This window comes from Neomonachus schauinslandi, chromosome 10 (assembly GCF_002201575.2).
Source record: "Neomonachus schauinslandi chromosome 10, ASM220157v2, whole genome shotgun sequence".
NCBI lineage: Eukaryota > Metazoa > Chordata > Mammalia > Carnivora > Phocidae > Neomonachus > Neomonachus schauinslandi.
This window is the reverse complement of record NC_058412.1, coordinates 52,993,776-53,018,715: the sequence shown is the minus strand read 5'-3', so window position 1 is coordinate 53,018,715 and position 24,940 is coordinate 52,993,776. Positions and strand designations below refer to the sequence as shown.

Below are 24,940 nucleotides of genomic sequence, written 5' to 3'. Positions count from 1 at the left end.
CTCATGCTGATAACACACGCTCACTCACACCTCCATCTTTCTGGAAAAAAGTGTTTTCAAATGTTGGTGCCACCACATTTTCTCCGTAAGCTGTGAGGTGTCAGTCACCAGGACTGTGACTGACTCAGGTCACAGCTGCTTCACTTCCTTGCTTCCTCCTTATGCTACCCGCCCACCCCCCAAATGTGAGCACACGGACCTTAGTTCCAGATGGGGCTGGTGATTCTCTACTGCTGGACCCTGGCCTGTGGCTTCTGAACCATTCGTGTGCTTCCTTGTTGGTTTGGGAATTTCAAAGTGAAAGAGGAAGTGCTACGGTATAAAGATTTTAAGGCTAAGTAGAATTCTTTTAATATTTTAAAAGGAGCCAGCTGTAGATGTGGTACAGTAGTTTGAAAGCTAGCTTTGGAGTCAGACTGCCTAAATTTGATCCCACCATCACTAATCGCTAGCTGTGGGACTTGGATCCTCAGTTTCTTCATCTGTAAAATGGGCACAATCATAGGGCTAACCAATACGGTTATTGTGAGGATTAAAGGACATGATCTTTGTAAAACCCTTAGCATAATAGCAAGCATTGGTGTGTGCTGCATAACTATCACTTGTCATCATCACTGCATGGGCATGACGACACTGTAGATACGGTATCAACTCCTTCTATCAAGTCAGCGCTGAAAGTCCCGGCCAGCGGTGCTAGCGTTTTGTTTGTCTTGGTCCAGTTAAGTTCTTCTGTCTTTTCTTTAGACAAATGGTCTTTGTAACATCTGCTGATCCACTTTCCTGCCCAGTGTCGGTCCCTGTCCCACAGCAACCAAGCTGCACTGTTGCTGACTGTCCATCTCTTGTTTCTTACTCCTTTTATCTCCAATCTTTGTGCAGTCCTTCCTTGCGTTTATATGGCTTCTTTTTTCCGTTTTCTTTCTCCTTGCTTTTCTTTTTTGTTGTTGTTTTTTTAAAGATTTTATTTATTTATTTTAGAGAGAGAGAGTGTGTGAGTGGGGGGAGGGGCAGAGGGAGAGAGAGAATGTCAAGCAGACTCCAAGCTGAGTGTGGATCCTGACACGGGACTCGATCCCAGGACCCCTGGGATCACAACCTAAGCTGAAAGCCACCCAGGTGCCTCTCTTTTTGCCTTTCTTCCTTTCTCTTTCTCTTCCTCTCTTTTTCTTTCTTTCTTCCTTTTTCTTTCTTTCTTTCTTTCTTCTTTCTTTCTTTCCTTCCTTCCTTCTTTCTTTCTTTTACCATTTCTTTCCTAAATCAGTAAAGTACCTGAGTTATAACTTTCCAGAAAGCCTAATGGGGAACTTGTGCTAAGTTCCCTGCAGAATGCCTGTGGGAGAAATGTCGCCGTCCCTGCGTTGTGAGAGGAGAAGTTCCTCAGACTTTCCTTACTTTGGGGAGGAGAAGAGTGACTCTGGGCTGTGCACGGCCTGGAAGACCCTCCCCCATTACTGAGGAACCACTTCCTCCTGAGCTGCTAACCTCTCCCTCTGTCACATGTACCTCTGGCCACCGAAGTGAGGTTGTAAGTTGTTTGTTTGGGCCTCACTGGAGTCCGCGTTCAATGTTGGTGATCACTTACATGGGGCTTACAGGCACAACAGGCCAGTTTTTCAGGTTTACTGTAAGAATCTTACTCTTGTGCCTACTATTCATTTTTAGATCATTATTTTTAGATATAATTACGAGGAAACAGCAGGCCCTTCAAAGTGAGACTCCCATTTTCCCTTGGCCTCAATTCTGCTGTTGTAACTCAAGGGTTTTTGTGAGTGTATTCCTTCCCCTCTGATATCCTTCTGCATTGTATCCTGTGTGCTAAGAACTCAGAAACCCATTTTGCTGGTGGGTGAAAAATCTCACCATGCACACCACCTAGAGTTGTGATGATAACAGAGACAGAGTATAGTTGTCACCTTCTCGTCCAAGGCCCTTTGTGCTGTGTCCTGCCACTGACCTGCCTTCTCTTCATTCGGCACTGACCTCCTTGTGAGCCGTTCTGAATTCTCCCCCTCAGCTAGGGTGACCAGCTGTCCTGATTTGCCTGGAACTCGGTGGTTTCTGAGCTGAGATTCTCATTATGAAAACCAGGAAAGTCACCCTGCTCTTAGTGCTCAGTCTGAGAAAATAAGGTATTTTGAGAACATTGTGAGAGGTGCTCTGTATATCTATCGAACTGAATTTCGGTGAGGTCACACAGTTTAGGGTAAAAATGAAATAATAGGAACATTTCTTTAAACCTTGACTTGTCCTTTTCTTTCAGTGCCCATGGTCGGAGGAAGTCCTTCCAAATTCTTTCTTCAGCCTACGTGCATCTGCTATACTAGCTTCCTCTACCTGCTTTTATGAAATTTTTTTTTATTCTTGCTCATACTTTCTCTGGAAGGATTGGGAGCCTCGCCTGTCAGCCATATGGCAGGGTAAGTCCTTCCAGAATCACACACACAAAAATCCCTGTCCTGTGGGATCTCTATACCTGCCCCCTAGGTTTGCCATTCTACTTTCTGGATTTTCTTTTTGACTCTAGTTCCCCCACTGCCATCACCATGGCCACCACCCATCGCCTCCTGGAAGCCTTCCTGAATTGCCCAAGTGGATTAGTCCCTCCTGTTCTGTGAAATTCACCACTTTGTTCATTTTCCTTCTATTCTGCTTGACACATATTTATTGGACGCCTACTATATGCTGGGCACTTTACTAGGCTCAGGATATAAGAAGATGAAAAAGACTAAGGTCTTGACCTCAAGTAGCTCACAGTCTCAATGGGGAGACACTCAGAGGGAAGCAGGGCTCTCCCACTAAAGAGAATCAGAAGTTCCTAAGTGAAGTAACTGCTATTGTGAAATTTATTTTTTTTAAAGATTTTATTTATTTATTTGAGAGCTAGAGAGAGAGAGGGAGCATGGGCAGGGGGAGGGGGAGCGGCAGGCAGAGGGAGAAGCAAACTCCCCACTGAGCAGGGATCCTGATGCGGAACTGGATCCCAGGACCCTGGGATTATGACCTGAGCCGAACGCAGATGCTTAACCGACTGAGCCACCCAGGCGCCCGCGATTGTGAAATTTAAAAAGTTTCTGTAACTAAAGTTTCCTTGCCCCACTTGAACCACAGCCCCTAAATATCTACTAGGGGCAAGTTTTCACTTGGTAATTCAAGTCTATTCTCTTCCGAGAAGAGACCAATCAAATTTCTGATCCCAGGCTGCTATTCTGATTGACCGTCCATAGGGGGCGCCCGCAGACAGCGTAGTTGCATTTCTACCCCTAAACGTGGTTGTTTCTATTGTTACTCTCCAGAAAGCCCTGGGTTTAACCAGTCTCTGGGCAGCACAGCGTTGTCTTTATATCTTATCCTTCAGTGGCTTGAAATGCCCAGCGTTATAATGAAAGCAAATGATAATTTAGTCCCTTTTGTGTCTTTACAGATAAAAAGTGAGGTTCCACATAAAACGTGTTTCTTGAAAGAGAAAAAAAAAAGAACCCACAAACAAATTCGAGTTAACTAAGAAGCCAGACCTGAGTGTAGTTGGGGGTTTGGGGGGGAAGGTTTTTAAGAACACAGCCCTTGAAGTGAAATAAGCTGGATTTGATGTCCAGCTCAGTCCTTGGTCACCTGTTTGACTTTGGGCAAGTAGCTTTAATCTCCCTGTGCCTCAGTTTTTTCATCTGAAAAATGGGGGCAGTAGTCCTGCCCACTTTATAGACCTATTATAAGAATCAAATAATGTTTGTACACGTCACTTGGCACCGAACTGGTGTTTTTATTATTGGTAGTATCTCTCCTTTGACGGCCCCATCCCCACTAGTACTTTCTCCACCCTGCTCAGCTGCTCCTAGTCATAATTAAACTGTGTCATCCCCTACAACTGTACCATCCCCGAAAGCTCACTTTTAGGCTTCCCATGCTGTGGTGCCCAGTTTACCCACTTCAGTCAGTCATTCTCTGACCTCAATGAGCTACCATTCCATTGGCTCTACCACTTTTTCACCGCTGAACAAACGCCCGTGAGCCCCTTGCTTCTCTCCCACAGTCATCCCCACGGGGAATATCCCCGAACCCTGTTTAAGCCCAGTGACCCCCCTTCTGGGTGCCTGTACCTAGACAGCTGAATGTGGCTGAGGAGAATCAGACCACTGAGCCGCCTGGATTGACTTCAGTTTGTGACCAATTATATCGGCTGGATAGTCAACAGAGCCAGACAAGCCTACCATGCCTACCTCGTAAATTTACTTTCCTTTTCCCAAAAGCCTTTTTTTCTCTCTTCAAGGCTTTACCTCCTCCTCCTGCCTTCACCCTCACTTTTATATTTCATAGAGAAAAACACGGGTGGCTGTGTGAAAACCCCCTCCTTTTCCTATCACCCAGTGCTTTCACCTCCAGCACTAACCCTTAGACCTGGGCCACATGGCTCCATCTGGAGGTCCGGCCCTGCTCTGGTCCGGCTGCAGCTGTGTTCTCCTTCCTGGGGTGAGGCGCCTGACCAAGGGGACATGCCCTGCTTGCTTCGAGACCATGTGGGACCATAAAATTCCCTACACAATTGGCCAGAGCTGTTTCCAGACTCGCACGAATGTTTTCCTAGGACCCCCCCACCCCGGGGTGGTTGATTGCAGGGAGGTCCAGAGCACAGCTAGCGTGTCCGGGCTGACGTGCCCCCAGGCACGTGTGTGAGGCCCCTCACTGTGAGAAACAGAGCTGGGTGCCGAGAGAAGGGACGTGGACTGCAGGATAGGGCCTCCATTTGTGCTCTCGGTGGTGGACCCGGTCACGTCTTGTTCTGCAGTAACCTAATTAAACATCAGTGCACACCACTCCACCAAGAAAGTCGTCATCAAAATCGCTAATATTTGTACCTTGGCGAGCCAAGGGTGGACTCTGTTCTCTTCTCACTTGGCTGCTCTGAAAGCTTTGACTCGGTCAGCCATTTTCTCCTGGAGATAATGTCAAGGCTTCCTTGACAGCACACTCCCTGGCTTCCCTTTGCCTCATTAGCCATTCTTTCTGGGTCTTCGTGATGGAATCTCCTACTCCCCCTGACCTCTTAACTCTGAAGTGTCCCAGGCAGAACCAGCCACAGCATTTGAGGGGCCCGGAGCAAAATGAAAATGTGGAACCTCTTGTGCCGAATATTAAGACTTTCAAGAGGGCAACGGCAGAGCATTAAACCAAGTGCAGGGACGGCGTGAGCGTGGGGCCCAGTAGGACTGCACAGCCTGTATGACGAAGAAGCCAGCCCTGGTCCCAGGCTCAGTTCCCTTGTCCTGACTCTCTCCTCACTAACTGGGTGACCTCATCCCTTCTGTGGCTTTACATTCCTTCTGCCCTGTTTCATGCTAGCCCCACCTCTCTGGGGGATTCTAGACTGCCCAATACCTCCCCCCTGGAGGTCTCATGGGCTTCTCTCTCCCAACAAGTCTCTCTGTCCCTGCCCCTCCCCATGCAGTGCACCTGCCTCAATAAAGCCTCCACCATTCACCACATTGCAGAGATTCAACACCCACAGTCCTCTTCCATCCATCTTCCTCTCTCCTACCTTGCATCTAATCCACTAAGAAAAACTTTTGGATTCATTACCAAGTAAGGCCCCCAATCTAATTATTCCTATGCCTCGGGTACTGGAAACACATCATGTCTTGCTGAGTCTACTGCGATCATTTGCTAACTAGCTTTCCTGCCTCCACTCTTGTCCCGTATCTTCTCTCTGCCCTGCGGCCAGACTCCATACCTTCAACAGAGAAATCAGGTTATGTCATGTCTTTTTTGAAAACTTCCGTATACGTAGAATGAACTTCAATCTGAGGATCCCTGCCTGTGGGATCTGCACCCCACCCCCTCTCCCCACCCATCTGCCACACCTTGGCTCTTCCCACACTGCCCTTCAACCAAGCCCACCTTCTAGTTCCTTCAACACAGGTGCTCAAGGCTACTGCATGGCCTGCTTGCTGCTCTCTCTGAAACACGCTTCCCTGGGTCTCCCCGTCGTCTTTCCTCCACCCCATTCAGTTTCACTTCAGATACCGGCTCTCTGAAGAGCTCTTTCCTGACCACAGCATCTAATATGGTCTTCCTGCTCCAGTCTGTCTTTATCCCAATATCTGATTTTATTTTCTTCATAACACTTTTTATAGCTGAAATGGTATTTACTTGTTTGTGTGTCCGTGGCCTCCACCTGCCACTAGACTGTAAGCTTCGCGAAGGCAGAGCTTCGTCTGTTTTGTTCCCTTTGACGTTATCACTGCCGACGATAGTGCCTGACGTACAGCTGCTGATCAAGGGATTTTTGTGGGCTAGCTGGGGACTGGCCTGTGGCCCGCTGGCTTTCTTCCATCCCAGCGAAATGAAAAAAGTCAGAGAGGCAGTTCTGACTTTCTTGTGGAGAAAGAGGTAGAACTTTTGGTTCCTGAAGCTAATTAGGACAGCATGTGGATGACAGAGCATTTGCCTATTCTCGAGAGAGATCACAGGGCTCACATTGCCGAGTAGAGTCACAAGGGATACTTCTTGCCCCTATAGTCAATCTTCTTGATGACTGAGACTGAAGTGTGGCCAACGAATTCCTTCACCTCAGACTCAGGGGGCTGGGAGCCATGTTCACCAGCCTGCTTCCTTCCCTCTTCTCTTTAACTGGACACCAGTTCTCCTCTTTAGCATCCAGGGAGCTCCTAACTCAGGCGCAAAGCAGCTTCACTCAGGAAATGCAAATATTTTTTTTTTTTTTTTTTAAGATTTTATTTATTTATTTCACAGAGAGAGACACAGCGAGAGAGGGAACACAAGCAGGGGGAGTGGGAGAGGGAGAAGGAGAAGCAGGCTCCCCGCAGAGCAGGGAGCCCGATGCGGGACTCGATCCCAGGACCCTGGGATCATGACCTGAGCTGAAGGCAGTCGCTTAACCAACTGAGCCACCCAGGCGCCCAGGAAATGCAAATATTAAAGTTATATATCTGTGCTGTCATACAGTCAGATAGTACAGTGGATGGCTGAGCTAAGGAGCGAGGACGAGCAAGGGAGAGGAGGAAAGGTGGGAAGCCAGAGAGTAAGAGAGAGGTCCTAGTCTCCTGTAATACCCCCAGCTAGCACTTCAGTGGCTCCTTCCAAGGAGCAGAACATCAGTCCAGGGGTCTTCCATTCTAGTCGTCTCTCTCCACGCACCCCCTGCTCCACCCTCCCTGCTCTACAAGTGGCCAGGATGCCCTCCCCAGGGATGGCTGTGTGGACACGTGAACTGTGCTGTTACGCACGGCCCCGTGCTCACAGAGTCCTGAGTGTGCTTTAGTGCTCTGCTCTTGCCGTCTTGAAAAGTCAGTATTTTTAAAAAATATGTACTTATTTGAGAGACGGAGCGCGAGTGAGAGGGGGAAGGGGGCAGAGGGAGAGGGAGAGAGAGAATCCCCAAGCAGACTCCCTGCTGAGCGAGGAACCCGACGTGGAGCTTGATCTCACGACCCTGAGATCATGACCTGAGCCAAAATCAAGAGTCAGACGCTTAACCAACTGGGCCGCCCAGGTACCCCAAAAGTCAGTCATTTTTGAACAAGGGGCCATACATTTTCATTCTGCACTGGACCCTGCAAATTATAGAGTTGACGGTCTTCCACTTTGTAATCTGGAAACTGGGTCATCTTTGAGTCCACCCTTGAGCTCAGGGCCTCTTGCCCCTCCAAGTTGTGCCTATCAGTCTATTGGCTCTGCTTCCTGCCCGTATTGCAGATCTGCCCACTTGTCTTCTCTCCATTTCAGGCCCAGATGACACTGCAAACCTCCTAAGCACTGTCCAGCCTCTGGTTTTCACCATCTTTAACTCGTTCCCTGTGAGCTCCCCAGTGCCTGCATGTGTCCCTAGTTCCAGGATCACAGCAATCGCCCCACAGCTCACGGAAACCACGTGCATGTGGTATCCAGCTCAGGGGTGGAAGCTCCCCTTCACCTCCCCTAAATCACCGCTCAGCAGACATGGATGCTAGTCGGAATTGCCCGGGGAGGTCTTAACAAATTTTGCTGCCTAGGTTCCCCTCCAGAGGTACTGATTGAAGTGGCAGAGGTGTGGTCTAGGTATTTGGGACTATTTATTATAAGCTCCTAAGGGACTAGCTACGCAGCAAAGATTAGGGTCTACTGCTACGAGTGCTTCCGAAGGGCAGGGCCAGCAGGCGCTTCACCTGCTCGAAGCATGCACGGCCCAGGGAGTGTCCTGGGAGCACTTGCTTTTGCAAGAACACTGCAGACTCAGCAATTGTAGGCCGCTTCTCTTTCCATGATTTTCACCTGTCCACAGTGTCTCTTCTAGCCCCAAAGGGATTAAGGAATGCTTGTCCTCAGTCAGAGCCCAGAGAGGGTGTGGGACTCACTTACACCCACCTGGGTGAGTTGGGGTGCTGGCCTCATCCCAGCCAGTCTTCCCATTCCCACCTCGGGACTAGCTCCTGCTCTGCCAGGGACTCTGGACAGAAACCACCGGGAATGGGGAAAGCCGGGAGAAACTCAGACCTGTAAATGGGGACCCGTTGTTAAGGGTGAAGGTGGAGGATACACAGCATGAATAAATATGGGTCAAGAGTCATATGGGCATTTGACACATTCTAGAAGACAGTAAGGGGCTTCAGATCCTTCAATTACCCGTGACATTTTTCCTTTCTGTTTCAAATGACTTCAGAGGTGTGGTCTAGGTATTTGGGACTAGAGCGGCTTATGATTATACATTTAATACCCAACTAACATCTTTCTCAGGCCTGTATTTGCTGCCCTTCCCTTTGTGTCCTGGATTGGCTTCAGTATGTAAAAAAAAATGTGTGTGTGTGTGTGTGTGTACATGCAGATTTTCAATGGGATCTGCGATCTTATAAAGACTAAAACCACTGCTTTATGTTTCCAAGCACAGGAAAACATCTCAGTAAGGAGCTCTGCGATCATTAGGCATAATGTGACGGGCACATGGCTCCCATCCTCTGCCCTGCCCCTCTTGCCCAAAAGTAATTATTGGGTGCTGTGTGTAGAGAGATGTGAAGAAACAGATAAGGCTGGCTGGGAAAAATCACATGGGTTCCCCAGTCCATAGTCTTTTCCTGACCCAGTCTTCCTGGCCTGGGCCAATAGGAGGGTGACAACAATGGGGACATTCCTAGAATTGCTTCTTGTTCCTGAACCACAGGTCCTTGTCCGCCGCAGAGCCCCATCCCGCCTGTCGACCTGTAGAGCGAGGCTGGCCGTGGGCACCAGGGGGCAGCACGCACAGCCAGGGCTGGGACGGTCTGCGGGCGCCGCCAGACCCCTGCAGCTGCCTCTGGGAAACTGGGCCGGTTCCTGGCGGCCATTTCCTTCGCTTCAGAATAACGTGACCGTGGGGAGCCGTTGATTGACTTTCAGACCCCGCGTATTGTGTCGGAGGAGGGATGTACTGTACTTTCTGATATCTCACTTGGTCCTTCTATCGTAAAGGGTAGGTAGCAAAATTACCCTCCACATCCTGACAGCTCTAAGGTGTAACTTGGAACAGCCATAAATATGCAGAACTTATTACAGCTCATGCAATCAGCGATGCAAACTGGGAAACATCCGTTATGTGGCAGTTTAAAAATTGCAAACTATTCTTCAAGACAGAACAGAAATTAAAAAGAAAAATTATAAATTCCATTTGAAGGAGAGACCTGCCATTTCCTCTTCCAAGTGACCCGAGGCCCCCAGTCATTTATTTAACTGAAGGCTTCTGGAGGCTAGGTGGCATTATTATCACTTTCCTGATAAATATAATAGGCCTCCTGGGGGCTGTTTCCCAGCTCCCCCCTCTTGGAAGGCTTCCAACACAGTCTTCATGGGTGGCACAGGCTTGGCCTTTGTAACCCTGCCCCCTTGGACAGAACTGACAGGAACAGGATGAACAGCTGACTTAAGCTGCGTCTGTTTGGTTTTCTCTCAGTCTGAGGCTCACAGAGAACGGGCATTTGGTACTGAGCCCTGCAAATCACCGGGCACTAAGAGGAAGCCCTTGAGCTCTATTGAGAGCTCAAAACTCACAAAATCTACCTTGATTTCTACTCATCCTGAGGCATGATTTTTTTCCTGAAATTTCTTTAAGTTTTTGTTTCAAAATAAGGTTATCCTTTAAAAATTCTATATACACGCACACACGTGCTTTATTTATATATGCACGTGTGTGCCTGTACTCATATCCACCTCAGCACTATTGCCATTTGGGGCCAGACAATTCTTTGTTGTGGGGGCTGTTCTGTGCGTCACAGAGTATTTAGCAGCATCCCTAGCCAATATCCCCTCCCCATTGTGACAACCAAAGATATCTCTAGACATTGCCAAATATCCCTTGGGGGGTAAAACTGTCCCCACTCGAAAACCACTTATGGATTGATCTATCTATCTATGTATCTATCTGACTTAAACCAGTTTGGTTCAGAATCTGTTTCTTATAGTCAAAAAATTGTTGACTAAGACAGTGAGGAAACATGGGAGAAATTCTGTGAACTGCCCCAAATTGAACACAGCAAGTTAGCAGCAGAACCAGGATTGGATATTAGGTCTCCTGAATACTACCAAGTGGACTACCTACTGTTTTCCACAAGAGAACTTCTTTGCAGGGTCTCTAACCCCGTCAACTTGCCTACCATCGTGCCCTCCCTCACACTAAACACCCAGTACCACCAGAAATGGGAGATTATGTATATGGAAGGAAACACCCCTGGCTTATTTCCTTATTTGTTTGGGACACCAAAATGAAGAATCTGGATGAGGGTCATGTTCAGACTTTCTTCACAGGAGTGTGGACTTGTTGCTGGGGATGGCATGTCATGACCTTCCCTAGCGCCCATCAGAGAGACAAGCTCAATGAAGGGCACTACCGCCAACCCTGGGAACCTGATCCCTTACCATCTGGAGAGATTTAGCTTGACGTGTTAATCTTCCCCACATTCCCATGTTTTCTGAGGCCACTCACCTCACCCAAACCACTGTGGATGGTAGAAATAACTGTTTTTTTCCATTCAAAACTCCCATTAGCTATGGAAAATTTGAAGGTCAGAAGGAGGTGAGAATGCCAAATAATTCTGGGTAACAAGCACACAATAAATTTGAGCAGATGAAAAGGATTATTTTGAAATTGACATCTAGTAAAATTTATTCATTGTGGTCGGCAATTATATGAGTTTTGGCAAATGGCTGGAGACCTGTGACAACCACCATAATCTGGATAAAAAGAGTTCCATCATCGAAAAGAATGTCCTCCTACTGTCTCTTCTTAGTCAACTCCTCTTCACCAGCCTAGGCCTGGGCAACCACTCATCTGTTCTCTCTCCCTATAGTTTTGCTTTTTCCAAAACGTCTTCTAAATAGGATCATGCAGTATGGAGCCTTTGGAGTCTGATTTCTTGTACTCAACAGAATGCATTGGAGATTCATTCATGTTACTGCTTGTCTCAGTAGTACTGTTTTTATTGCTGAGTAGTATTCCATTGTATGGATGTGGCCATTTGTCAACTGAAAGATCTTAGGGTTGCTTCTAGTTTTTGGAGATTATGAATCAGCTGTTTTAAATATGTGCCTATGGATTTTGGCATGAACATAACATCTCATATCTCTTGGATAAATTTCAAGTAGTGGGACTGCTGGGTTATATGATAAATGTATGTTTAACTTTGTAGGAAACTGCCAAATTGTTTTCTGAAGTAGCTGAACCATTTTGTGTTCCCATTAGCCATGAATGAAGATTCTAGTTGCTTCTCGTCCTTACCAGTATGCGATATTGTTAGCTTGCTTTAAAATTTTATTTTAGGTATTCTAATATGTTTGTAGTGGCATCTCATTGTGGTTACTTTATGTTTATCTAATGACTAAGGATGTTTAGCATCTTTTTATTTGGTGAAGTGTCCACCCAGATATTTTGCCCCCTTCAAAAATTGGTTTGTTTGTTTTCTTAATGTTGAGTTTTGAGAGTTCTTTGTATCTTCTGGATACAACTCCTTTGTCAGGTATGTGATCTGCAAATGTTTTCTCCCAATCTGTGGCTTGCTTTTCATTCTCTTAGTGCCTTTCACAGGAAAAAGATTTTAATTTTGATGAAGTCCAATGTCAGATTGTTCTTGTATAGATTGTGTTTTTGATGTCAAGAGTTGTTTTTGACAATCTCAATCCAGGATTTTCTGTGGATATCAAATATGCTTCACAAATGTTATGGACTCTTTGAGTCTCTCATTCAGCTCCTGCCTGCAAAGGTCTGCAAATGTTTTCTTTCATTTTTCTTCTCCAGCACTGCCCACGTGAACACACCCACACACTTAAGCATTACAAACACAGATTTCCTGTGTCACTCGGAACCCTCAGCCCACCCTTTCCAGGCTTCCTCCCAAAGATCACAAAAGTCACATTTTCCAAAGTGATTTTTTTTTATCAGGCAGGGGAAAGTGCTGGAAGATTGGAATGGTCTATGCTATTTTTATGGCCGAACACTCCAGAATGTCATTCTGGATCCCTTTTCTCAAAATCATGCAAGCAGAAGTGGTATTCTGGAAACTCATTTCCCACCCCCAACGCCCCCCTCCAAAATACATCCATCCCTGGTGTAACAAAGTCATGCTACAGATCAATGGACTTTAATGTTCAATCAGCTAGTTAGCTATGCTTATCTTTTTTTTTTTGAAACATCTTCCCATATGTTCAAAGGAACAGATGTTTTCAGGGGCTGCTCTTAAGTCTGGGGGCAGTGTCTTCCCACTTGGGTCCAATGCAAAGCCAGCCATTTTGCAGTTGCTCCAGTGAGGGAATGCCAGGAAAGTGGAGGGGGTGGGGAGGGTGGAGTTAAAGCACAGAAGAGGAAAAGTATGATTCATTCCTGAGCACATGAAGTCCTTTCTTCCATTTTTTTTATTCCACATTAAAATCTTTACCACTTTTTTTCTAAATGTGCCCCATGCCAGTTTATTAGAAGACATGTATTCTATGTTCAATGAATCTCCATGTAGTGTCTACCTTGAGTTTAGTGAAATTATTGCCTTAAAACAAACCCAACCCAAACATTACAAGTTATTTTTCATCTTGAAAAGGTCTCTGATGCCATAAGATGCGCCAGGCCAGGGGGCCTGAGAATTGGGAGCAAATCCTGCATGTCATGGTGTCAGTCACCGAGTCACCCACTCATGGTTCCCCTTCTTCCACTTCCTGTTTGTCCATTGGTGCTTCCTGCTTCTTTGGCTTCTGCACCAGAAGCTTAGTTTGTCCTTCAGTGACCAAAGTGGCTAAAAGCAAACAAATGGATAAAGGAAAAAGAATGATGTCCTTCTAGTTCTTCTGTGGGCAACAACAGACTTGGTATGGAGGCTGTGAGAACCGTCAAGTGGGGCCAACCACAAAGGGACCTGTCAGGGAAAAGGGCTATGTCTGACCACCATGAAAGCTCGGGTCAGACAGATGCACTACGGTTGTTCACAGATACATACAAAATAAATCCTAACATTTTTGTGAGGACCTCGGGCGATGAAAGGGGAACCCCCCCCCCACAAAGCATTTTGTTTTCAGACAGCTGGTAACATTTGACGGCTTTGAAGAGGAGACAGAACTGCAGGATGTTAGTGGCAGAATCACAGGGGAAATTCTGCCTCCTGCAAGGCCTCTCTCGAGTACTGTGAAGCACAGCCTGAAATGGGTAGAAACGCTGGTAAAGGACATCATTTTAGAAAAAAGTGACATCACAGTCATTCCTCACAAGTCAATAGCTCTAAGCAAGATTTTGACATTGATGTTTTTCCGTTTGATTGTGTTTCATGAATTTTAGTACGATTTCTTCTGTCAAACCCTAAAACGTTTTTTTTTTACCAGCATTGCACAATATCACGGCAATGGAAATTTTCACCCATTCGACAGCCCTCAACTATATGACACAGTAGAAGCGTGGAAATGTTCGGCTGTGTCATTTTCTGTGCCTTTGATGGGCCTCACCTGCACGACTTTGTTTGTCCTCATACAACCCAAACAGCAAACACTTGATCTGATTCCCAACAATGTATGAGTCTTCCAGTCTTCAGTAGCTGACTTTTCAGGAACACAGAGCATTCTCTCAGTGCCCTGTATGAATATGCATTCTTTACCACCTAAGAAATATTCTCCCGTTCTTGACAGTTGATTTTCTCATATGAATCTGTATTGAACTTTATCAAGTGTGAGTTCACAATCTTTTGAAAACATATGGCTTTTTAGTTCCTGGACCTATTGATGTAATGAACCATTATGAAAGTATTAGAGTAGTTTTTCTAATATTGAAGTATTTTTACATTCCTGGGGTACTCTGGACACTTGGGATACATGAGTGACAAAACAGGCAACTCTCTAACTTTGTGGAGTTTATGGTTGATTTAAAACGATTTTTATAAAAAGAGTTAGGCATGATTCCTTATTTTTCTGTGCAGAGACTTTCAGTACTTCCTTGTGTGTGTGTGTGTGTGTGTGTGTGTGTGTGTGTGTGAACTAAATATATACAGTTCTTGATCTTTCCTTTTATAGCTTTACTGATGTACACGTTTTTATGGTACAATGCCATAAATTTTTTGTCATTGTAAGTTTAGAATTCAATGATTTTTGGTAAATTTATAGTGCTGTGCAGCAATCACCACAAACTCGTTTTAAAACACTTTTTATCACCCCAGAAAGTTTCCTTCTGCCTATTCATAGCCGTTCCCTGCCCTCATCTCAGCCCCTGACAACCATGATTTGCTCCCTGTCTCCATGACATTGCCATTTCTGGGTATTCTCATACACGGAATTGGAACATGCCATCTGGTGCATTCCGTCTCTTTCACTGTGCATGATGTTTCTGAGGTTCGCCATGTTGGAGCAAGTGTCTGGGCTTCATTGATTCCTTTGGCCTTTGAGTAATGTTCCATTCCGTGGATGGGCCACCTTGTGTTTATTGTGTTTATCCATCGCCCAGTTGATGGACTCTGGATTGTTTCCAGCTTGACCACGAAGAATAATGCTGTGGGGAACGTTTGCTTCCAAGAAAGTTGGTGCTTTCACTTCTCATGACTTGATTCTTAGAAGTGGAAATGCTGGGCACTAGGGTAAACTTACGTGTAGCTTTTTAAAAAGCATCCAGTGTAGGGAGTAGCGCCCCTTCTGAAGAGTTTCTTTTTTTTTTCTCTTTATGTAGCCCCAGAGGAGTTGGAAAAGTATCCCCTGCTCTCACTGGTCCAGTGACCCCATTTGAGAGCCAGCAGGACAGGGCCATCAATTTTTCCTGGCCAGACTTTGAGCACGTGGGGTAAGCTGGAGATGACATGGCCCAGCCGGGTTTCTGGTCTTTGAGCACTTGCAGAAGTGGCTCTTGCGGTCTCCGTCGTTCCCCATCTCCAGCACTGCTGTTCTGCTCTTCAGAGCTGGTGTAGACTCTTCCTGGGACCTTCCCCTCTGGGTGAGCGGTGCTTCCTCTGCTGATACTGCATTGCAGGCTGGCCGGCCCTGCCTTCTTCCGTCATACAGAAACCCTCCTCCCCCCAAAGAGCACGCAGGTAGCATTCTTTTTTTTTTTTTTTTAACGATCTTATTTATTTATTTGACACACGGAGAGAGAGCACAAGCGGCTCGATCCCAGGACCCTGGGAGGTCGCTGAACCAACTGAGCCACCCAGGCGCTCTGCATTCTTCTTTACTTTTACTTTCATTTCACATTTCCCCAGATTCTTACTAAAGTAATTTTTTGTCATTTCAATGGAAATTTGGATATGGGTCTGTTACGCCATGAGGTTAAACCGCCTGAACTTTTAGGTGGTTCTCCCTTCCTGAGCTCCCTCAGAGCATCCCCCTGTGCTCCTGGCATTTCTACTGCCCTTTCTCTCTCCCCAAGGACTGCCTCTGTGTAGCCGCAAGGACCGTGCGTGTTCAGGTTCTGTGGTTTCGATGATGTCTCGGCGGGCAGCTTCAAGCTCTACGGATGCCGCTCCTTCCCTGAGCGCTTTCTCTTTTGTTCTTTCCCAGATAATGAATCCCTCATTCCTGCTGCCTTTCTCTCTAATTGTAAACTCTGCATACCTTATGGTCTTAGTAGAAACTGAGAGACTCAAAGAGTCCATAACATTTGTGAAGCATATTTGATATCCAGAGAATAGAAGAATTTGGGGGCCGAGGAGGACCTTAGCAAGCATCTTGTTAAACCACTTCATTTTATATATGTAGCCCCTAAGCTCTGCAAAAATTCTTCTTGTTAGTAATAATAATAATAATAAAGCAAATCTATACCCACTTTACATTTCAGAAAGGACCATTTATATATTGTATCCTGCTGGCAAATAATCCCATGAGGCAGGACAGGGTGAGGTGCCCCTGATGACATAGCTAGCTACTGAAATGCTCTCTTTCAAAACGTCTGGAATTCCCTTTGGTTTAGATTATGTAAATTCTTTCTAAGATTGGGACAGATTCTCCTTACTGATTTCTCTTTCTTGACTCACTTACTTTAGTCTTAAAATCTTTGCTTTGGGAGACTCAGCCTGAAGGTCATTGAAGAGAAAGCTAACACAGAGCTGTTACAAATAATCTTTGTTGTTGTTTTTATATAAAAAAAAATGACAGCAAAGAGAAAACATAAAGATTACTCATATGCCCACCTCTCAGGAAAATAACCTTTAACCTCATGCCAGTCTGGTGTGAATCTTGCTATTATGTTTATCTGTGTTATACCACATTTGTATTTACGATTTTCCAATGGTATACTGTGCGTATATGGGTATGAATGCGTATTTTTTTTTTTAACAAATTGAGTTCCCTTGTATGTACTCTTTTGGAATAAGTAATTTTTAACCCAACTACATAAACTCAACATTTTCCATGTCATTCTAATCCAATAAAGCATCATCTTTAAGTCTACATAGTATTTTACTTTATAGGCATCCCATACTTCATTCAACCGATTCCATGTTTTTGGACATTTAGTGGTTTACATTTTTTAAACAATAGTACTGTAGTGAGTATCCTTATAAATAAACCCAATAGACAAACATTATTATCTCATTAACTAAACTACTAGAAGGTTTCTTTAGTTGAAAGAGCATGGATGTGTTTGCAGTTTTTGATGTAGAAGGTCTGGTTTAGAGTCAGAGAGAGATACACAGGAGATGACGGGTCCATAATATTTGGGAGCTAAGATATTGCTCCAGAAGAGATGGACCACACAGCCTGTTGCTTTGTCAACCCTTGAGTAATAGTCACTGTGGCTTTTGTCTTTGTACTCCCCACCCTGTATCATCACTGGGACTCCTCAGGGGACCTTCTGTGGCCTAATACTGAAATTCACAAATACTCTACCCAGGGGTATGCCAAACCATCTGTGTTTAATTAAAACTGCCCAGAATATGTCTTTTGCCAAATCCATTTTTTCTTAGTTAGTTAAATAAATGCATTGCTAGAGGCCCATGTTCTTGATATAAAACTGGAGTCCTGCCTGAGTTGACAAATTTAGACCTGTCGCACCTAAAATAGGGTTACAACACAAATTAAGCAGCTGAAAGATGCTTTGTAGGTTAGTCAGAAAAAATTTAGAGTTGGAATTGCATTCAAGATGGTTTATTTTCATCTTGATTTTATAAATGAGGAAATGAAGGCTCAGAAAGGCGCAGAGAATTATACCGCTGGTTTGTGTCTGAGCTAGACCTTGAACCCGGGTCTCATGAAGCCCAATCAGATACACCTCCCACTACACTATGCTGCCTACCTCTCTACCACAGGGCCGGGGGAGCGAAGATCGACTGGGCCATCTACCAGGCTGCAGGGGAAGCCTATGGACTATCACTTTCTCTAACTTCTGACATTGCAAACACCGATAATCAGTCACTCCATTTTTCCCATTGAGTCTGTACTAGGCCTCAGATGTCCCAGACAGTCCCCCCAGTTAGACGGAATTGTCATCCAAGACGGAGCCTCCTTGCCTTCCTTGCCACAGCTGTTTTTCAAGGTGGGGTTGTCCATTCCTCTTTCCCCTACGCTGGGGAAGTGTGTGTGTGTGTGTGCACGTGTGCGCACACACACACACACGGGTACATATCCACGTGTACGAATGCACATACACACACCATCACCACCACTAACGGTTTGGGTAAGAGTTGACTTTACAGGAAATACTATCCATAACTGGGAGCATCGGGAGTCCCTCAGTTCTTCGCCTTCATTAAGTGATAAAGTGACAGCCCAGGGGGACGGAGGGGCAGGATCTGTCCGGGAAGAATGTGTCCGTGTGTGGTAGGACATCTGTGTAGGATCATTCTGCTGTGCTCAGAGGAATAACTAACAGGTCTGGAAATGCAGGCCTGGGAAAATGAGCAAGTTGAAGTTCAGGGCAATAGTTGATGTGTGAAAAAAAAATAAGCCTAATAGAAGGTATTTTTAAACACTTATTAGAATCTTGAAGAAGATTTTTTATTAAATGCACGTTTCAAACACCAATATAGAGGGTAAGTATAATGAACCCCCATGTATATCCATTACTGATATTAAATAGATATTGAGATTCTGTCGCATTTGCTTTAGCCATCCCTTTTTTTTTCTTTTTTTCTTTTCTTTGCTGAGACATTTTAAAGCAAATCTCTGATGCTATGGACTTTTATTCCTCATCCTTAATTATGCATCTCTAAAACATGGACATTTTGCTTACTAACCACACTGACTGATCACACCCAGCAAAACTCATTAATAATTTATTGGTACCATCTCTCCTCTACCCTTAATCTAATCGCCTCAATTTTTAATAGAATCTTTTTATCAGGTTGTAGAATAAGAGAAATATATCATGACTTGTATGCCAGGCCCATCCCACTGCAAGAATTGCTCGTTGTTCACATTCTTAGTAGGATTGTAGGGTTAAAAATCACTAGTCCCGAAGACCGGGGGGGGGCTGTAGGAACAGAATGGAGTGACATCTGTGGGATGGGTAGCCTTGTGCTTGGTCACGGGGGCCTGTCTTGAGCATTGCCCCTGCTGGATCGCTGCTGGGAAGCACCGGGAGGGACCCCAGAATTCATCCGGGCTTATAAAATGCAAATACGTCAAGCATTCGAATGCATTATTTATTTATGAATGCCAGTGACTAAGCAAAACCTCTTAACTAGAAAAAATGACTAGCAGTGACAATGGAAGGGGAACTACTTCTCCCAAGGCCCTTCTTGCTTCAGCACAGCACGTGAGCACCAAGCAGAGCCTCCTGTGCTGTCCCACGGTCCTACATGATGCAAAGTCTTTCCTTGTGCTGATGTCTGGGAAGGCAATTAGCATCCATCCACGAACAGCCACACTGTCAACACAAGCTACATTTACCACCCGATTGCCAAATCTCCACTTCACCTTGTGCTGAGGAAGAGGCAGCCCAGGCAGTGTTGAGTAGGAAGCATTCACAATTCTGCAAGCTTCTTGTTATTACACTTGGCTTCCTGTTATGCAAAGATAGAAGGAGGGGGGCCCTTGAAGTGTTGCAACTAATGGAGACACACACCCACAAGAGGCAACTGTGCTCTAAATTCCTAAGAAACGCACAAGCTCCAAAATGTGGACACCAGAGGGGTGGCCCTGGAAAGGCGCCCTTGACCGAGGGAATTTGTAAGCGCAGAAGACCTTGCAAGCCCAAGAAACAGGAAGCCGATTCTCTCCCTCCCTTGCCCTGTCTCCGCCCCCTTCTCTCTCTCTCTCCCTCTCTGACACCCCCACCCAGTTCTTGTCTCACTCTCTCTCTCTCCTTTATATTGCTACTGAGACCACATTTTTAACCTCTTCCTGCAAAAGACAGCGATCTGGGCTAAGTGTCTTTCCAAAACAGAATTTGTTTTCTAGGCCGAAATGTTTACTTGTCAAACAACGAAGGGCATTTCTATAGCCCATACAATATGGGAAAATGCAACCTGCTCAGTTCCTGGGTATGGAGGCAGGCGTTCAGAGGACGACTTTTAGACAGCTCTTTGAATGAGGTTATGTAAATTTGTCCCATGGGTGAGTGTCCTGGGGAAGCCCATGTGATTTAACTTCAGGTGCACAGAGCAATCCCCTTGGCTGCCCTCAGTCTTGGCTTGTTGTTTTTTGCAGGTGGCAAGGATTTTCATACTAAAATTAGAAATGAAACTTAGAATTCAAAGAAAAATCCAGGAGAGTAATCACAGGATACATTTTTCCTAAAGTTTAAATGCCAGGTTTTGAAAGTGAAAAGATTTTAAAAGTTCCCCACGTCCCTGAATAGTGGGTGCTTTAAAATGGAGAGCAATTTGGGGCGCCTGGGTGACTCAGTTGGTTGAGTGTCTGCCTTAGGCTCAGGTCTTGATCCCAGGGTCCTGGGATCGAGCCCCGCATCAGACTCCCTGCTCAGCGGGGAGCCTGCTTCTCCCTCTCCCTCTGTCTGCCGCTCCCCCTGCTTGTGCTCGCTCGCTCTCTCTGTCAAATAAATAAATAAAATCTTGAAAAAAAATAAAACAACCACCATTAAAAAAAAAAATGGAGAGCAGTTTGCCTTGGAGAGGGAAAAGAGAAAAGGAATAAAGAAAGTGAGCCTGGAGGTTCTGAAGTTAGAAGACCTAACTTTCTTCTGGGTGGGGGGGCATGTTCCCACAGTCTGGCAACTGGATAGGCAGGTCTGTGTTCGTCTGCGTGTGTGTGTGTGTGTGTGTGTGTGCATGCTGGGAATAGGGAAGGCTATAAGATCCCTGTTAATCAGGGATTTGCCCGGCTCCCCAGCTGCCCCATCCTCAGCCTCGGTGGGCCGCCAGCCACAGGCTGTGGTGTGGGCCTGAGTGCTGGGCTGGCCTGGGTTAGCTCCTCCCTCCCACACCTCGGCCACATTGGGCTTTGGTCAGAATCCTTAGGTCTCTTTTAATGAGCTTGGGCAAAGCACTGGTAAGACATGACAGGACTACCTATTATGTCCATTTCCCTATCAGCGTGTCAGCATAGCCTCAGGGATGGGCTGGAGGTTTCAGCACCATTTTTTGTCACTGTTTTTTTTCAAGACCTATTGAGGCTTACAGAACCTACTGTGGATAGGAAAAGTAGCACAACATTGTTTATGCATAATATGGAGGCAAAATGGGTAGAGGCTGAAGCAGGTGTCTCCCGTGATGGGTTGGGAATAGTGGCTTTGGTCCCTTGCCCCGAGGAAGGGGAGTACCTTCTCTTCTTCACTTCCCACTTACCATCTGACCCTGGCAACTGTATTACACATTGATTCCCAGCTTAGGTGCCTCTCTTTAACCCTAGAATACATGCTTCTCTGGGGGTACTGTAGCCTAGAAGGGGTATTGGGCTTTGAAATCAGATTTCTAGCAGTAAAACTGGGGCAAATCATTTCACTTCTGTGAGCTTCAGTTCTTTGTCTGTAAGACGGAGATGACCTTGTCTGTAAGACAGATATGGTGCTTCCCATAAAGAGTTCCTGTGAGATTTAAATGAAACTAGATTTATAAAGTGTTTGCACTGTGGCTGGCACATGATAAATATTCAGTAAATATATCACTATTGATGGGCATCTTTATTAGATCAGGGGTTATATCTTCTATTGGCCACTCTGCTTGAGTGGGCACATGTGAACACATCTAGAAATCCCATGAATAGGTAAACTGGCCAATATTTGTTGCATATATGCAATACCTGATAGAAGGTTGCATTTCATTCTAAAATGTTGATTTTATTCACTTAACAAATATTTATTAGGAAACTTCAATTGGCCAGATGCTCTTCTAGGAGGTGTGTTTAGATTGGTGAAGAAATTGGTTGAACTCCCTGACCCTGGGACCCTACTTTTTGATGGTTGAGCCTCCATTCCATTTTGTTCATCAGTGCTACTCTTTTCTTATTCTGATTTTACCAGAAAGAAGGCCTCAACTAGATGCTCATCTCTCCTTTAACACTGTCTTTTGTCACTGTCTTTTGTCACATGTGATTCACAACTGATTATGAATCCCCCTAGTTTATACAAGGAGAGTATGACAGGGCTGAGGTCATCAAGAAATAAGACTGGGGTTGGGGCAGCCATGGGAAACAGTGGAATGCATTTTGTATGCCGGGGTGCACAATAAGGACTTGAAACCCCACAGTCTCAAGTTCACCAATCTAGAAGGTTTCCTCTATTTTTTAAACCTTGCCCATTACCCAGCACAATGCCCTGCACATAAGAAATGTCCAATTAATTTTCCTGATTGGTTAATAAAGGAAATAAGAGAGAAAGACTAGTTTTTTTTGGTTAAAAATCCATGTTATCAATCTTTTATCAGAACATTATTCAACATTGTTTTCTCTCCATAGCACGCACACACACACACACACACACACACGCTCAGGCACACATGCACATATACACCTCTCTCCTTTCTTCATTCCTCCCAGTTACCTTTTCTGAGCCAGACACTATGAGGCTGCTCAGGATACTAAAATGAATAAGACATGGTCCTTCTTGCTCTCAAGAACCTCTTTATAGCTCTAGCAACTTATCACCTGCAACCATGCAATAAAAGCACAAAGATGTTTATCCCTGAGGCCATGGGGCTTTCAGCCCACCTTTGGAGTCAGGTAGACCTTTCTGAGAGAGAAAACTGAGATCAGAGACTCAAATACTCCTTTAAAAAGAACATCTTGCTTTTGAATGGTGCTTTATATCCTTAAGTGACCTCTTGCAGAACATGGAAGGTTGTAGAAGTGTGCACTGTACAAGGGTCTTGGCAGAAAGGGTGAGTAGTGCTGAAACCCACTGGTGCTCCTCTCTTCAAGTTATTACCCTGGTGTGTGGCTGCATCCATCCATCCAGAGGCAGAGGAAACCTATTTCTCCACTCAAAGGCCCAATGTGCTCCCCAAGGACAGCTCCCGGCCCAGGCATGTGAAATGGGCCTGAACTGGCCCTGGATCTTTGCTTGGCACAGGATGACAGCCTCTCTCCTCTGATTTTGCCCTTCTAGGTAGCCCTGCTCCACCCCCAAACTCTTGGTGATAATGGATTTTCTTGCTACACTTCCTTTCCCCCATATTTAGACCTACTGCAAGCTCTCTTTAAGGTCCCAAGAAAAATGGTAATAATGTCTTCCATCTCACATCTAAGTTTATCTCCATAGCCTCAAGTTAAAAATGCTTCCCTCTGTGCTGGTGTCCTGTGCGCCCAGGCTTTTCTTTGGTTTCTGAACATCTGTTGTGTTACTTTTCAGATCTGAGATTTTCACGTCACTCTTATCTCCTGGCTTTCGCTTGCACCTTTCCCTCTGATCTCTTTCTTAATCCCCAGGCCTTACCTGTCAACACCAGGGCTCGGGCGAAGTCCACAGCTCTTGGTCCAGCTTTACATCTAACCAGGCCCAGAACGGGATTCCCCTGCCTGTTTAAACCCACTTTGTCCTCTGACCTCCTTCCCTGCCTCTACGAACAGGTCTCCCAGACCCATGAGCTATTTGAGGACAGGGTTGCATCTAGTTGATCTTATATCCCAGAACCTGACACGGTTCCTGGTACACACTGTGTGCTCGGCCAGGGTACGGCAAACGAACAGATGGAGCAGGCTGCCTTACCTGAGGTCACCCCAAGCCTCACACGAGTCTTCGCCTCCCACTCCTCCTTGTCTGGCGGTTCCCCTCACAACCGCCTCCCCTATTCTGTCCTTCTCCACTGCCACCATCCAAACTAGGCCTCTGGATTTGCACCTGGAATGTTGTACAATGCCCAGCTAGTCTTCTCTTTTTCCTTTTCTCCCTCTCTCTCCCTTCTTTCATCCCTTCTCTCTTTCATCTCTTCTGTCTTTTCTCTCATTTAACATAAAATCGAGTCCATTTTAATAATAATAGCCTCCATTTAATGCCCGTGTTCTAAGAAGAAGACAGTGGCTTGGGCCTCTCCACTTATCATTATTCATTCTTATAGACTAGCCACCCACAAGGTACGTAACATTATCACAACTTCACGGGGGAGGAAACCGAGCCTCAGAGATAGAATATGACTCACCCAACGCTACATATGTAGAAGCCTGTGCCCTCTGCTACTTTACCCTGCCCTCTCTTTCAGGCACTGTGTTAGCTGCTGGGGATACAAGGATGAGCAAGGCCAAAGGCAGAGCCCCTTTAACTCTTTAGAGCATATGTGGAGAGGGAAGACAGAGTAAGAGAGAGGACTAGGCAGGATGAGAAGTGCTCTGATGGAAGTGTTCCCAGTTAAAAGCGAACAGAGCCCAGGGAGTGACTGAGTCCGGCTGAGCTAGGAAGTCTTCTCATGGGAGATGTGGGCTGAAGTAAGTATTGAAGGATGAACAAGAGCTTTCCAAGAGGTCAAATTGGGGGTGGGGGGGGTAGAATATTCCAGCAGAGAGAATAGCATGTTGTCAAGAAGGAAAGGCAGTATGCATGAGGAGAAGGAGCGGGAAATGCAGGAGGAAAACCACAGGACTCTGAACTCCTGGTAGGGAGTTTAGCCTGTATCTTTTAATGATGAAGGTGCTGGAGGATCATCGGAGGCTTTAGGCAAGTAACATGATCAGATTTGTGTTTTAGAAGGACCATGTCATAGACAATGTCACCAATGAACTGGAGGTGAGACTGCTTAGAAGAGACACATAAGGGAGCTATTGTGGAAATCCAGGGGGAGAACAGAAGGGCCCACAAAAGCAGGGAGGTGGGTGGGTAGAGAGGAAGGCTGGATCTGAGAGAGAGTTGTTGATTGTGGTGACTGTGGAATGGGGCAGCTTTCTGGTTTGCTTGGTTGGCTGGGAAGACATCCCTCACAGCCCATCACGGAGATCTGTGGAGGTAAAACAGGTTTGGGTGTGTGTTTGTGGGCGTAAGGTGAAGGGAATGGTGGAGGGGGCAGGGTAAGGTGGCACTGTCACTAGCAACATGGTGACCTTGAGATTCCCATCAAAGTACATGTAGGCAGTTGGACAGACAGGTCTGCAGCTCAGGTTTCTGGGGGTGAAGCATGTATTATCTACTCCCTTTTCAAAGCCATTTGACATGGTT

General features: G+C 45.7%; 1 protein-coding gene across 3 annotated transcripts in view; it reads left to right on the top strand.

Annotated features, from left to right (window-relative positions):
• Window positions 1-24,940, top strand: part of ARHGAP25 (Rho GTPase activating protein 25) — an 86,477-nt gene that overhangs the window by 9,810 nt on the left and 51,727 nt on the right. Inside the window, exon 1 of one of the 3 annotated variants that reach the window (XM_044918573.1) lies at window positions 15,489-15,497. The exons of the other annotated variants lie outside the window; for them this stretch is intronic. The gene's annotated coding sequence lies outside the window, so the exon portion shown is untranslated. Of the gene's footprint in view, window positions 1-15,488; window positions 15,498-24,940 lie in introns of those variants that run through there. 3 annotated transcript variants of the gene reach the window in all.